Genomic DNA, 15,557 nt, shown 5'->3' with positions numbered 1-15,557 from the left:
ACATTAGGCCCCAGATTGGTTTGAACTTGTTCATGTCAATCTTCAACACTTAGAAAAATTCCTCATTTGCATCTTTACCTTGATCTTGTAAACCGCCGTGACGTCATATTCCAAGATCATGATAAATCGCCATGACGTCATCTTGTTATTAAAATGATACATATCACCTTCAGTTAATGAACTTCCGACAATCGAGGCGACCGCTCCTATTAGGCATCCAATATTTCGGCTCCTCGATTCTCGCGCCTGTTACCTCTCCCTTTACCTTATAAATAGGACCAAGGGTCATTTCCCCTTTTCCCCTCCGTCTCTTCGCCTCTTCTTCCTCCTCGCGGCGCCCCTGCCTCCGAACGCCGCCACCATCATCGAGCTTCGCCTCTGCATCACCGACAGCAGCTGCATCAACCTGGTCGCATCAGCAAGACGCGGCGCATCTCCGCTCCCTAACCTGCTGCTTGTAAGCTTCCCCTCCTTCTTCTGTAGATCCGTTAGGGTTCATGCAAGTTCCTTTTGTTCTCCTCTTGTTCTTCGTCAACCCATAGATAACAGAACTTGATTTTTATATGTTCCACATAGTAGCTACGAAACTCCGTATCTCAACCACTTGATCCAATCTTTAGATACACTGTAACTTGATCTGGACTTTTCGTGAACTGCTTCAGGACCAAGCTTTTGAATCTCAATATTTTTCCTTTTCCTAACTTACAGTAGATCCAAAATTTCAATGCAGTCTTGTGAAACCTGTTTTACCTTACTTAGTTGTTTCCGCTATAGATCTGTCCTTTTTACCACACAGGCGGTTTACCTTTAAAAAGCAACCTATCATATACCATTAGTCCCCTGGTAAACCGGCAAACCCTTTTACATCCGTAGTTATAATCCGGTTTAACAACTTGTGTTTACCTTTGTTCTGATATGACCTTGTCATTTATTATTGTATCAGCCTCCGGTTTACGCCATTTTCTATAGCTGTATATCTTTATTCCGTTGCACCTTATGTACCACCATGAATGATTTGTAAACCGGTGTTTTCTTTTCAGCTTGTCGTTCGCAATGGCCAAACAGTATTATGCTTGCAACTGGGCTCCTTCCCGGGTTACCGAAGAACAACTGAATGGGATGGTTAATATCGGCACCTTACCCAAAAAAACTGAGATTCGGTGGCGAGTTCCAGGAACAGAGAATCCTCCTACCCCGAGGCAGGGTGAGGTAGTGGTCTTTGTCGACCACATAGGTCGTGGTTTCAAACCGCCCGGGTCGAAGTTTTTCCGAGATGTTCTTGCCAGTTTCCAACTCCATCCTCAAGATATTGGACCCAACTCGGTGTCCAATTTATGCAACTTTCAAGTCTTCTGTGAAGTGTATTTACAAGAAGAACCAACTGCTGAGCTATTCCAGGATTTCTTTCATCTGAACCGGCGCACATAGTTTGTGAATGGTCCCAACACTGAACTTGGTGGCGTCTCTATCCAAAAGCGGAAAGAAGTTGAATTTCCTCATGCCAAGCTGCACAGTCATCCTAAGGACTGGAACCAGACTTGGTTCTACTGCAAGGATACCTCTCCTGAAAATGAGAACCCCCTGCCAGGCTATCGTGACCACCGGCTTTCCAAGACTCATCCATTGCCGCCACGTTTAAGTTCCACAGAACGAGCTGCATATGCCCCTCAACTCGCCAAGCTCCGAGCCTTTATGGCCAATGGTTTATTGGGTGTCGACTTTGTACGTTGTTGGATATCTTGGAGTATCTTGCCATTAAGCCACCACTCCGTTTTAATGTGTGAGTACACCGGTGAAGTAGAAGACCCCCAACGCCACATCAACATTTAGTTAACCGACGAAGAGGTCACTGAAGGTGTTAAGAAAATTTTGAATGAACCAGAATCTGTCTGTCGCCGAACCGGTTTGAACCCCTTCTACACCAAAAACAAACCGCTTACTGTAAGTACTATCCTTCCTTTTTATCTTCGACATCTTTTTGAATTGTTTAACTCGTAAATATTCTTCTGTTTGTTCATAACCAGGGTGATGACCCATTCTGGAAGAGGAAACCCGCAGAGAAAGTGGCAAAACCATCCCGCCCCAAAACAAAAGTCGTCAAGAAAACCTCAAAGCAGAAAACCGCTGAACAGATCAACATGGAACTTGATGAACATGCAGATGAACCGGAAGTTGAGGTAGAACTTGACTCACTTGGCTCCCTTTTCATGCACCTCATTAACAATAATCTTTATTAGGAGGACGTGGACGGCAGCCAGGCTCATGACGTAGAGGTAATTACCCTTTCCTCCGGTTCAGACTCTATGCCAACACAAAAAACTCGTCAAGCGGTCCGGAAAGTAAGCTTTTCTCAGCCTCTTGCTTACTTGGATCCAACATTTATTTTGAAGACACAGCAGCATGAGGCTCACCGGACAACCGGGCACAGCGGCCAACAGGTCACTTCAGCCGGTTTACCTGACACTCCGGTTCGGAAGCGCCGATCTGAGGTCTCCCCCACTTCTGACAATTCTTATCCCAAGGCAGGGTATTTCCGACAACCTCTCAATCCGTCTGATTCAAATTATTAGGTTACACCCCCCTCATCCTCTGGCGAGTCAACCGCGACCCAACTCCCTCTTCTCAAAACTATAGCTGGGTAAGTATTCAGACCCTTTCTTCAAATGTGTTGTAAATCTTGAATAAGACGCTAAACCTTTTTTACTTTTGTTTGCAGAGCCAAAGCCAGACCCAGTAAGAAAGCTCGGGTTAACAATCCGTCGGAAGACCAGGTGGTTCTTGAACAAGATCAAGCAGGTGAACCGGACCAAACTCGTGAACCGGAGGGTCCCCATCCTGAAGCTACCTTTGATGAGCCACCCCTTCAAGACCAGAATATTGATGAACAACCAGAAGCTGACACTGATGTGCCTGACACTGAACCGGCAGCTCCAATCCGGGCTAGACCGGTGAGAGCTACTAACACTCCATCATCACTCGCAAAAACTACTGGAGGCCAAGGAGATGATGTTATCATTACTAGCATGGGCCACAGCTCTCCTGGCCATCCTATAATCTAGGCCCAACATAGGTCCAAAGAAGAACGTGATGCCATGGAAAAGGGTAATGGAGCACTGATTTATCAAGTTATGCTCATCTCAGTGTTGAAGAACTTCACTCTGGTTTTTTAAACCGTCTGCACTCAAACTGTGACTATGAAGCCGGTTTGGTGAACCTGATGAAGGAACGCTATGAGGTATTTTCATCTCCTTTCATTTCTTGATTCCAAAATCTTAACATCAGCCCAGGTAGCCCCAAGGGCCATTTTATGATGCTAATCTTAAACTGGGACTTTGTAATACCGTAATCCTTACATGCTGACTCTCAATATTTCAAGTCCTAAGTAAAAACCGATACTTTATCAATGTAGTTATCTAGCTTTCATCGGTATAGCCCCCAAGGGCCGGTTTAGCTTTGCGAGATAACCCGGGTCTTGAATCCATGCAGCAGTTTTGATCAGATGTACATTAGCCCCCAAGTGTTAAGGATAATGCTTGCATTGTACTTGAGACTTGTGAAAGACTTGTTGATAATAGAGCAAATAGGCATTAGCCCCCAAGTATGAAGTGCATAACTTTTATAAGCTTAGTACTTAGAAAATACATATCCTGTTGTTGACATATCTTCACCTTTGCAGGCCGAGCTAAGTAATAGGGATGCTCGAACTGCTGATCTGCAAGAGAACATAAAGTCCCAACAAGCAGAGGCTTCGAAAGCGAAAGAGGAGCTGACCAAAGCCCTGGCAGCTATGGAGAAGTTAAAAGAGACTTTTAACAAGGAGTGTGCTGACTGGGAGGCTAAAAAAGCTGGTTTAACCAAGAAAGACGAAGATGCAGAAGCCACTCTGAAGCCAGTTGTAGACGAACTGACTAGTTTGAAGTGACAGATCGACGCTATGACTTCCGCCATGTTCGGTAAGTATCTCCTGATGCTGTTTGTCCGAGTCATGAGATCTTATCATTTACCAGTTTGCTGATATTAAACCATGACAGGCACCCGTATTGCTCATCTGGGAACTGATATGCGGATGAAGCTTAAAGCGGCGTACACCTTAATTGAACAGCTATACTCTAGATCCCAGCGTGCTATTTGTACTGCAGCTTACAACAAGCCGGTGCCATCACTGATAAAAGAAACCCTTGAGAAGCTGGCCATGCTACCAGCCCGGATTACCAAACTGAAGAAGGCAGCCGCAAGATCAGGAGCATTGATCGCACTAATCCGGGCCAAGGCATGGATTCTGGATCTTGAAGTGGATGACATCATTAAAGGTTATCCAGGTGTAAAGGAAGATGGTTCAAACTTCAACAATGATGATCTTCGAAGGCTGACCAAGGAGATGCGGCCAATAGCCAGCAAACTGGCGGAGGACACAGACTTATCTCATTTCTAGCCGGTTCACGACGCCGAAGGAAAGAGACAGCCTGGTGAAATCCATGAAGTCAAAGAACTTGTGCCTCCAATCCGTAAGCATACTTAAGCTCCCGACATTAACCCCTCCAGCCTTATCCATGAACAAGCCGTGTTTCAAGCTTTAACCGGAATCGATTAGTCAACGGTTGATTTCCAGCATCTAGGGAGGGATGAAGAAGAGGCGATTGCACCAAATGACCCTCAACCATCAAGCCGTCCCGATGATGCATCTTAAACCGGCAACCGGTTTATCAGCTATTATGTGCCACTGCTTTGAAATAATTATTCAATGGGAGCCGTTTTGAAGCTTCTTGTAACAGGATAGCAGAAACACCTTTATCTGTCATGCCATCGAGCATGTTTTGTGGTGCTTTGACATTGTGAAAACTTGCTCCACTTTTGGAATCTATTTATGCATAATCCTTCATGTTCCTACATATGAAAACTAAAAAGCGTCCTAGTGGTTTACCACGAGACGGGTCATGATGCCCAAAAGCCATACATAACTTGGATGGATAATCAAAGTTTGTATTAATCAGATAAAATAAATAATATCTGTGACATACCTCGTTGGTTGACCAATTGCTTGTATCGTAGAGGTGAAAACACCAATCCAGAGTGTTGATAACTCCTGTCCCTCTTGTCGTTTCATGTAGAAATCATATTGGGCTAAAAAGCCGTTGATTTGTTCTTATAAGGCTGGTGACATCTTAGTCCAAACCAGACCGGAGCTGTTCACTACTAGTTTAGAATCTGATCATGTACTGACAACTAAGCGCTAAAAGTCAAGCCAGGTTGTAATGACCACCGGTTTGTCAGAAGAATATTTATAAATAAAAATAGCAAAAACAAAAGAAATATGCAAGGCTTTTCATGGGCTGTCAGGCCCTAAATCGAGGCTTTTCATGGGCTGCCAGGCTGCTGAGTTAAACCATTTTGCAAAGCCTTTTAAGATGGACCTCAATCTTTAACCAATCACCGATTTAACTTTGACAAGTTCAGGGTCCATGGGATTGACTTGTCAAACGTTCGATGGGTCATACCAGGTTTACATGGACGGAGTGGCTTACTTAAAGAGGCAGGATAACCCGGGGTTTTAGGTGAATGCACCTGGCTTCCAAGCCTGGCTTGATAGCCTATTACAAGGGTTCAAACTCATTGTTCTTTGAGAAGCAAAGAGCCCCCAGGTAATATGTCAGCTGTGCTCGATGGTTACCTATGTTTGAGCTGTGCTGAATGCAACAGACTCTTTTGGCTACATATAATTTCCTTTTGTCTTAGAGCCTATCAAGAGGTGTAGCTATGGTGTGAAGACAACCAAGCCCCCTAGTGATATCCCTTCGTGGTTTTAAACCGATCAAGAGGTGTGGCTATGGTTCGGATACGACCAAGCCCCCTAGTGATTTTCTTTATCTCCGTGTGGCCGTACAGGACGGTTTAACAAATCTCCATTTTGACAATAGAAGCTCTTGTAGGCTCACACATGATGTAAAAAGAACAGAGACCCCGCTTTATCGAGGCTCCGCTTTATTATATAATATATATACATTGTCATAAATATGTACATAAGAGGAGCGTGTGGCTCAAGTATAGTAAGGCCGAAGAAGAGCTATATTCCACGGCCGCTTGGTCTCGTCCTCCAATTTACGTGAGTCTTTGTGCTCTTGAATGTCAATGAGGTAATATGACCCGTTGTGCAGATTCTTGCTGACCATAAAAGGTCCTTCCCAAGGTGGGCACAACTTGTGAATATCAGTCTGATCCTGGATGAGCCGAAGCACTAGATCGCCCTCTTGAAAAGTTCTAGTCTTAACCCAGCGGTTGTGATAACGTCGGAGATCTTGTTGATAGATCGCCGAACGTGCTGCTGCGAGATCACGCTCCTCATCTAACAGGTCCAGTGAATCCTGACATGCCTTCTCATTATCAGCTTCAACATAAGCTGCCACACGGGGTATGTCGTGACGGATGTCACTAGGAAGAACCGCCTCTGCTCCATAAAACATGAAGAAAAGCGTGTAACACGCAGATCTGTTAGGCGTGGTGTTGATGCTCCATAACACAGAAGGTAACTTCTCCACCCAATAACCCGGTGTGCGCTTTAAAGGAACCATAAGCCGGGGTTTGATACCTCTCAAAATTTCTTGATTTGCCCTCTCCGCTTGAGCATTAGATTGGGGGTGAGCCACCGATGCTATATCAAGCCGGATGTGCTCACGTTGGCAAAATTCCTCCATCTCTCCCTTTAACAGATTAGTGCCATTATTAGTTATAATACTGTGTGGAAAGCCAAACCGGAATATCACCTTTTTGATGAACTGAACTGCCATGGCCGCATCACACTTACTGACTGGCTCTTCTTCCACCCATTTGGTGAACTTGTCAACTGCCACTAACAAGTGGGTCTTTTTATCCTTGGATCGCTTAAAGGTTCCAACCATATCGAGCCCCCAAGTTGCAAACGGCCAAGTTATTGGAATCATCCTCAACTCCTAAGCCAGAATATGAGCACGGCGTGAGAATTTTTGACAACCGTCACATCTTTTGACTAAATCCTCTGCATTAGCGTGAGCTATTAACCAATAGAAACCGTGGCGAAAAGCTTTAGCTACCAAAGACTTTGAACCGGCGTGGTGATCACAATCCCCTACATGGATTTCTCGCAAAATCTCACAACCCTCTTGAGGAGAGACACAACGCTGAATTGCCCCTGTGACGCTGTAACGATGTAACTCCCTGTTGATTATGGTCATTGACTTGGAACGCCGGATTACCCACCGGGCCGAGGTTTCATCCTCCGGTAACTCGCCTCGGTTCATGTAAGCCAGGTATGGGATTGTCCAATCCGGTATGACATGCAAAGCTGCCACCAATTGAGCCTCCGGATCAGGAATAGCCAACTCCTCCTCTGTTGGTACCTTGACCGACGGATTATGCAGTACATCAAGGAAGACATTTGGTGGGACCGGTTTACGCTGAGAGCCAAGGCGGCTTAAAGCGTCCGCCGCTTCATTCTTTCGTCGGTCTATATGGTCAACATGATAACCCTTGAAGTGGCCAGCCACCATGTCCACCTCTCGTCGGTATGCAGCCATGAGTGGGTCTTTAGAATCCCAAGTGCCAGACACCTGTTAAGCCACCAAATCTGAGTCACCAAAGCACTTAAGCCGGCTTAAGTTCATCTCATTTGCCATCCGCAGACCGTGGAGTAAGGCCTCGTATTCAGCTACATTGTTAGTACAAGGGAACATTAAACGGAGGACATAACAAAACTTGTCACCTCGTGGGGAAGTTAGTATGACTCCAGCCCCGAGCCCTCCAACTGTTTGGATCCATCAAAGTGAATAGTCCAATACGTGTTGTCTGGTTTTTCCTTTGGTGCCTGCAACTCTGTCCAATCATTGATGAAGTCCACGAGTGCTTGGGATTTAATCGTTGTGTGAGGTGTGTATTTGAGCCCGTGAGGTCCAAGCTCAATAGCCCACTTGGCAACCCGGCCAGTTGCCTCTCTGTTTTGAATGATATCTCCCAGAGGGGCTGAACTAACCACTGTGATAGGATGACCCTGAAAATAGTGTTTGAGCTTCCGGCTTGCCATAAACACTCCATACACCAGCTTCTGCCAATGTGGATACCTCTGCTTTGATTCAATGAGCACCTCACTGATATAATAAACCGGCCGTTGAACCGGATATTCCTTTCCAGCTTCCTTGCGCTCCACCACAATAGCCACGCTAACAGCTCAGGCATTAGCATCCACATACAGCAATAAAGGCTCTTTATCGATCGGAGCTGCAAGCACAGGCGGTTCAGCTAACTGCCTCTTCAGATCCTCAAACGCTTTATCAGCTGCCTCGCTCCAGACAAAGTCATCTGTTTTCTTTAGCATCTGGTATAAAGGGATAGCTTTCTCCTTGAGACGACTGATAAACCAGCTCAAAGCCGCAATCCGGCCGGCCAAACATTGAACATCATTGATACACGCCGGTTTATCCAAAGATGTAATTGCTGAATTTTTCCCGGATTAGCCTCAATGCCCCAGTTTGACACCAGAAAACCCAAGAGTTTGCCTGCCAAGACACCAAAGACACATTTGTCCGGATTGAGCATCATCTTGTAAACCCGGAGGTTGTTAAAGGTTTCTCTCAGATCATCTATGAATGTTTCCTCCTTCCTGGATTTTATCACAGTATCATCCACATATGCATGAACATTGCGCGCAATCTGCTTATGAAGACAATTCTGAACACAGCGTTGATAAGTCGCCTGGGCACTCTTGAGCCCAAAGGGCATGGAGACATAGCAGAAGGCTCCAAAGGGAGTTATAAAAGCTATCTTCTCCTGGTCCTTAACTTCCCATTTGATCTAATGATAACCAGAATAAGCGTCCAAAAAACACAAACGGTCACAACCCGCCGTAGCATCCATAATCTGATCAATACGAGGGAGGGCAAAGGGATCTGCTGGGCAAGCCTTGTTCAAGTCTGTGTAATCTAAACACATACGCCAAGTGCCGTTTTTCTTGAGAACCAGCACCGGATTAGCCAACCACTCTGGGTGAAAGACCTCCACGATAAACCCTGCGGCCAACAACCGAGCTACCTCTTCACCAATAGCCTTGCGCCTTTCTTCATTGAAGCGGCGGAGAAACTACCGGACCGTTTTAAACTTCGGATCAATTTTAACTATGTGCTTAGTGAGTTCCCTCGGTACACCTAGCATGTCAGAAGGCTTCCATGCAAAGATGTCCCGGTTCTCACGGATGAACTCGATGAGCGCGCTTTCCTATTTGGGATCCAGGTTAGCACTGATGCTGAACTGCTTGGATGAATCACCAGGAACAAAATCAACCATCTTAGTATCTTTGGCTGACTTAAACTTCAATGCCAGATCGTGTTCCATAGTTGGCTTTTTCAAAGAAGTCATATCTGCCGGATCAACCTTGTCTTTGTAAAACTTTAGCTCTTCCGTGGCACAAACCGACTCAGCATAAGCCGCATCACCTTCCTCACATTCCAAGGCGATCTTCCTGCTCCCATGTACTATGATGGTCCCCTTATGACCTAGCATTTTAAGCTTCAGATAAACATAACACGACCTCGCCATGAACTTAGCGTAAGCCGGTCGTCCAAATAGAGCGTGATACGGGCTTTTGATTTTTACCACCTCATAAGTCAATGTTTCTGATCTTCAATCATGATCATCTCCAAAAGCCACCTCTAAGGCTATCTTGCCCACTGGATATGCAGACTTACCGGGCACCACACCATGGAAAACGGTGTTTGGCGGTTTAAGATTCTTATCTGTCAACCCCATATGACGGAAGGTATCAAAATATAGAATGTTGATACTACTTCCACCATCCATGAGAACCTTGGTGAACTTATACCCCCCAACTTGAGGAGCCACCACTAAGGCCAGATGACCCGGATAGTCAACCCGGTGCGGGTGATCCTCTCTACTCCATAAAATGGGTTGCTCAGACCAGCGCAAATACTGAGGCACCGCCAGTTCAACAGAGTTTACAGCCCTCTTGTGAAGCTTCTGATCACGCTTGCACAAGCTAGTGGTGAAGACATGATACTGCCCACTATTTAACTAATTCAGATTGCTCTAATAACCCGACTGCTGCTGCTGGTGGTTCCCCTGATGGTTGTAACCTCCCTGGTTGCCCTGGTTCTCTTGATTGTTGTGTCCGGTTTGATTGCCCGGAAATCCTGAACCGGAGCTGCCGCCTCCGTAACCCGGCCCGTGAAAACCACCTCCTGAACTGCCGGGCGGGCCATTATCGTACTGAAACATATTGGAGTTCTTCAACTCTCGCATGATATAATAGTCCTTCCAAAGATGCGACACTGGCTTCTCCTTTGATCCATGCTTTGGACAAGGTTGATTTGACAGGCGCTCTAAATTGGGGCCTGAACCTCCGCCCCTCTGGGGCTGTTTGCCCTTACGGCGCTGACCGTTCTCCTGAGTATTGGTGTTAGCCACAAAGTCCAAACTGTTGTCAGCCTTGCGCTTACCATTATTCCCATGGCCTGCCGGATTATGCTGCTGCCCCTTGGTGTTGTCGTTCTTTTTCCCCTTCCCCGGTTTGTCCTCCTCTGAGTCGGGGTCTTTGGTATTATCTGAATCGGCGTATTTAACCAAAGCGGCCATAAGCGTTGACATATCATTGAAGTGACGTTTGAGCCTTCCTAATTTCTGTTTGAGCGGCAGAAAACGGCAATTGCCCTCCAACGTTAACACTGCGGTGTCTGCATTGATGCGATCCGATGAATGCAGAATAGTTGAGACCCGTTTCACCCAATGGGTTGTAGACTCCCCATCCTCTTGGACACAAGCGACCAGGTCCACAATTGACATAGGCTACTTACAAGTATCCTTACAGTTCTGGATAAACCGGTGCTTCAATTCGGCCCATGATCCGACAGAGTTAGCTGGTAAGCTCTTCAACCAAGTACGAGCGGTCCCTTCTAACATCATGGTAAAGTATTTAGCAACACCGCCTCGTCCACATCTAACATCTCCATTGCCATCTCGTAGCTTTCAACCATGCCTCCGGTTGCAGATCGGCAGTATAATTGGGCACCTTACGAGGTCCTTTAAAATCCTTGGGCAGTCGCACATTATGCAAAGCGGGGGTGAGACATGGCACCCCTAAGGAACTAAATACCACACATGGCTCCACTGAAGCGACAGGGTGAACCGGAGTAGGTTGACGGGCTTCTAACTCGGCCTCTCGACGTGCACGACCATGATCCACCACATCCTGCGCATTAGTGCCTCCACCTGCCGGGTTGTACCCTCGCGGCGAGTTACGGCGACGTGCATTGCATGACACGACCAGTTCGTCCTCGACGTGCCTGCTGTAGCTCTGACTTGGACGTGGGGTGGAATGAATCCTCTCACAACTATGCAGATAAGCCTGCTGGTGGTTTAAAGTTGTTTGAAGGAGCTCTCTAGCCCGTCATGCCTCAATCGCAACTGGTGACTCGCCGTCGGTTGGGAGGGCTGCCAATCGTGAAGCGGCGGCCACAATGTTGTCCAACGGGTTGGAGTAATGCCCCGGGGCGTTGGAACATACTGTGGCACAATGTTGTTTTAACAAGGCGGGTCCATCGTGCGTGGCTGAACCGGCGCTCTTGTTCCCGGCACCTCCGTCCGGTTTAATACTGGCTGGTTACTAGTTCCTCCTCCTGGCATGTTGAAGAGATTTCTTGGCTCATAACTCGGCGGGAGATGCGACCGGTATATTCTTCTCATGACTTCCTCCGAGGCATTCTGATCCAGCCTAAGCCGATAGGCCTGAGCTTTCAACTCGACCCGCTCTGTAGCCATCCTAGCGTTCTCCGCTGCTAGGTCCGCTTTAGCCTGAGTTATCTGATCTTTCACCTTTGCGATCTCTGCCTTGTGCTGATCCTGGGCTGCTGCGTCTACCTCCGTGGCCATCAATGTTGCCAAAGCGTCGAACAAGTTAGACAGAACTTGAGCCGGAGGTGGTGCAGAGCCCCCTGCTCCCGCCGGCGTCGCTGTTGCTGAACCAGAGAGCATTGCTGTGGCGGTTGATGAGTGGGGTGCTGATTGTGTACTGGCCATGAAGATAGTGACCCGGTTTGGCAGATCAAGAGAGTCCGGAATACTGTTGCCATCAGAACCTCCGCTAATCCGGCCATCCTACAACTAATATAGCGATTCGATTTCTCCAATTGAAGACTCGTCGTCAGAGCAGACAATGGTTTCTCCATCAGATGCCGGTCCGTCCACATATTCTGCTCCATGGATGACACCTACGAAAACATGCCTTGCTGCGGGCTGAACCGGGGAAGGGTTTGCATGTTGAGCCGTCTCGATGATGTCGGTGCAGGTGTCCGGCTCAGGGCCCGGTTCCCCGATCTTGCCGATGAAGACATGAATCCCACCAAAGGGGAACCGGTACCCGTACTCGATTGAACCGGCCTCGGGGCCCCATCCTGCATCATCGATGTAGAGCTTGCCGCGACGACTCTTCGTCATCCGGCCCACCGCGTATCCCTTGAGTCCATCAAAGCTGCCCTTCAAGAACTCGAAACCATCGTGCGATAGCCCCATGGTGGGCGCCAACTGTCGTGGGTTTGTCACGGCAGATGTCCTCGTGAAAGGACTTAGTCGTGGAGCCATCGCTACGGGTTAGCTTAAAGGGGTTAAACCGGACAACGGGACACGATGGGTTTTATACTAGTTCGGCCCCTTCGATGAAGGTAAAAGCCTATGTCTAGTTGTGATTGGTATTGCTAGGGTTTCGATCACCAAGGAGCGAATCCACTTTGCCTGGCTCTCGAGTTGTTGTCTGTCGTCCCTAAACCGCTGTCGGGTCGTCCCTTTATATACATAGGTTGATGCCCGCCGGTTTACAGAGTCCCGAGGCCAGATCGTAAACGTGTCCGGCTCGGGCTCAGTCTCTATTCCTTCTACTTACAATACAAGTTACATGAGAAAGCCGGTTTAGATCTACAGGCCTTAACTCGCCTTTGGGCCTTGGGCCTTCATAAAGCGCCACCATCCTCACGTCTTCATGGGCTCCTAGCCTTCATAGAGCTAATTTTGGCCACTCCTGGCCGGTTTATGTCCAGTAGTAATATCCCCAATAGTTGGTGTCGGTAATTTTTACTTAGCACAACTCACACTCTGCATACATGCTGGTTCCATCCGTACATTTATGCAGTTCCACCAAATTGCAGCTGAATAACCCTGTTTTCACAGATAATGAAAAAGCGTGATTACATCATAGTGGCACTAGTTGATGAAACATACACTAATAAATAGAAGAAAATATTGTGATAGTATCATAGTATGCCATGTTGCGAGGGCGAGATGGGCCCTCGATGCCTCATACGGTATGCCTCATACTGGAAATCGATCCAAGTCTCCCAATACACCTTCTGCCAGTGATGAACATCAGTATACAGTGGTAGTACAAGGAGGGGCCTTGAGACATTCCAATCTCTATTTTTGTGCACATCAACTAAACTTAAGCACCCCAGTTTGTAGAGACGCTTAAACATTAACAATGGGACTAGTTGATGAAACATATACTAAAAAAGAGAAGCACTTTCTTTATCTACATTGGAAATGAAATGATAGAGAGGACACTCACTCTATTTTAACTGTATTATTACTTCATTTTATCAGTGGCACTAGGGTTGAGCAGGTGGCAAACGAGGTGTACCGTGCGTCGCAATGATGGAGGCCAGTGGTGCTTAGACTGGGATGCTGAAGCTGGCTCTTTCAGTCCCTATCTTCCCCCCTGATGTTTTTGTGGTAGCATTTGGGTTGTAATCCAAACTTGGTCGATCTGGTCCTGCGTCCACCTACCTGCCTAGCTAATGTGGCTAACTTGTCTCCTGCTAGTACTCAGTTCGTTCTAGTAGTAGTTGCATAACTGCCTATTTACACTGAGATGTTGTCGGATAATGGTTCTCTATGGTTGGGTTTCTTTAATGAAATCGGAGGAAACCCCCTCTTTCGATATATAAAAAAATCAGTGGCACTAGCGGTGCCAAAACATTGCCTCAAATTAATAGTGCCACTAGATTAAGGTGCAAAATAATAACATTACTGCTTTATCATGGCAATGCCAAAATAGTAGCACAAGAGCAGACTCAACATGCAGGATCTTTGGCAAACGGTTAGACCAAAAAGGAACATACCTCATGATGGGAACCATATCTGCAGTCAACGCCATCGTAGAAGGGATGACACCAGTCACCAACATGGATGATTCAATTTGTGGGACCTGTTGGTGCAGTTCACCTAAAATGAAGCAATGTCCCATGAGCTAGCAGCTTCTTCCTCATTTATTTTTAAGGAAAGGGTTCTAGCCCCGGTTCCATTTCCATCAGAAAACAAAACGCATGGAGCTTCTGCTTCATTAGTTGCAATAAAATTGAGCAACATCAAGGTTGGTTGTGAAGCTCCTGGAATGTTCAACTATAATTTGGATATCATTTGTGCAAGTTCAACTAAGATCAAGCGTGAAATGTATGTATTTGTTTGCACAAAAACGGTGGAAAGGAGGGTGACTAACAAGTGATGGAACATAGTACATCAAATGAAAAGAAGCATGTTCCTTATCTGAATGGCAATCCAACAAGGATAGTAGCAATTTCTAAAGCAGCAGCATTGCTAGATATTAGTGTGGGCATTAGGATTAACTATGACAACTATTAAATACGACATTACTTTAATGGTGCCATTGCTTCATTTTACCAGCAACATTACATTAACAACTGCTACAGAGTTGGTATTTGGGCACGGGAGGGTAGGCAGACCAGGAGAGTTGCATTTCTAACGAAAAGAAGCAACTTATCTTAATGGGAAATTTAGTAGGACATGAAAAAAAGTGCCATTGATTAATATTACTAGAGGCATTACATTGAAAAAAAAAACATTGGTTTAACGTGTCCTTACTTTTAACAGTGAGACTGCTACATTTTACCAGTGGCATTACATAAGAGTGGCTCGGGGCAACAAACATCAGAACAGGATATCTAGGTTGGTCCCATTTTTGTTCGGTATAGCCACCTTATACTGTGTGAGGCTAGCAAATCTAGTGCTGGACTTACTCTGTTGACTTGTCCCCTAGTCCCCACTTTCTTTCCTTTTTCAACCAAAAGATCGGGTTTATATTGAGTTTGTACTGTGTTTCCCTTTATTTCCTTATTAGACCAAGAGACCAGTTGGATATCCAGTCTCTGCTACTTTTTGCCGCCATTATTTCCTCTTTCGACCAAGTCCTAGATTCAGGTAACAAATCTTCCCCCACCCCACCCCCTTTCTTCCTTGTTTGAACCAAGTAGTACTAGATTACTAGTTTTACCTCTTAACAGTAAAAATTTAGGTAGCTTTCGAACAGCCGATCAATCCTATCTACGAGGGGGCCAGAGAAATAGTAAAAGATACAAATGTAGTGACGTCAAGGGCTCAGGAAGTAGAGCAAGGCCAGTTTCGAAGGAAGTTATACCTGAGGGTCGCCGGGATGTCGCTAGGTGGGCGGTGGGAGGCCGGATCTGCCCACACTACGGCAGCGAGGAAGAAGGGGTCGGAGGCCCTCCCTAGCCAGCGGT

The sequence above is a fragment of the Triticum urartu genome, chromosome 1A, assembly GCF_056163025.1.
Source record: "Triticum urartu cultivar PI428250 chromosome 1A, HENAU_Tu73, whole genome shotgun sequence".
Lineage (NCBI taxonomy): Eukaryota > Viridiplantae > Streptophyta > Magnoliopsida > Poales > Poaceae > Triticum > Triticum urartu.
This window is presented reverse-complemented; position numbering follows the sequence as displayed.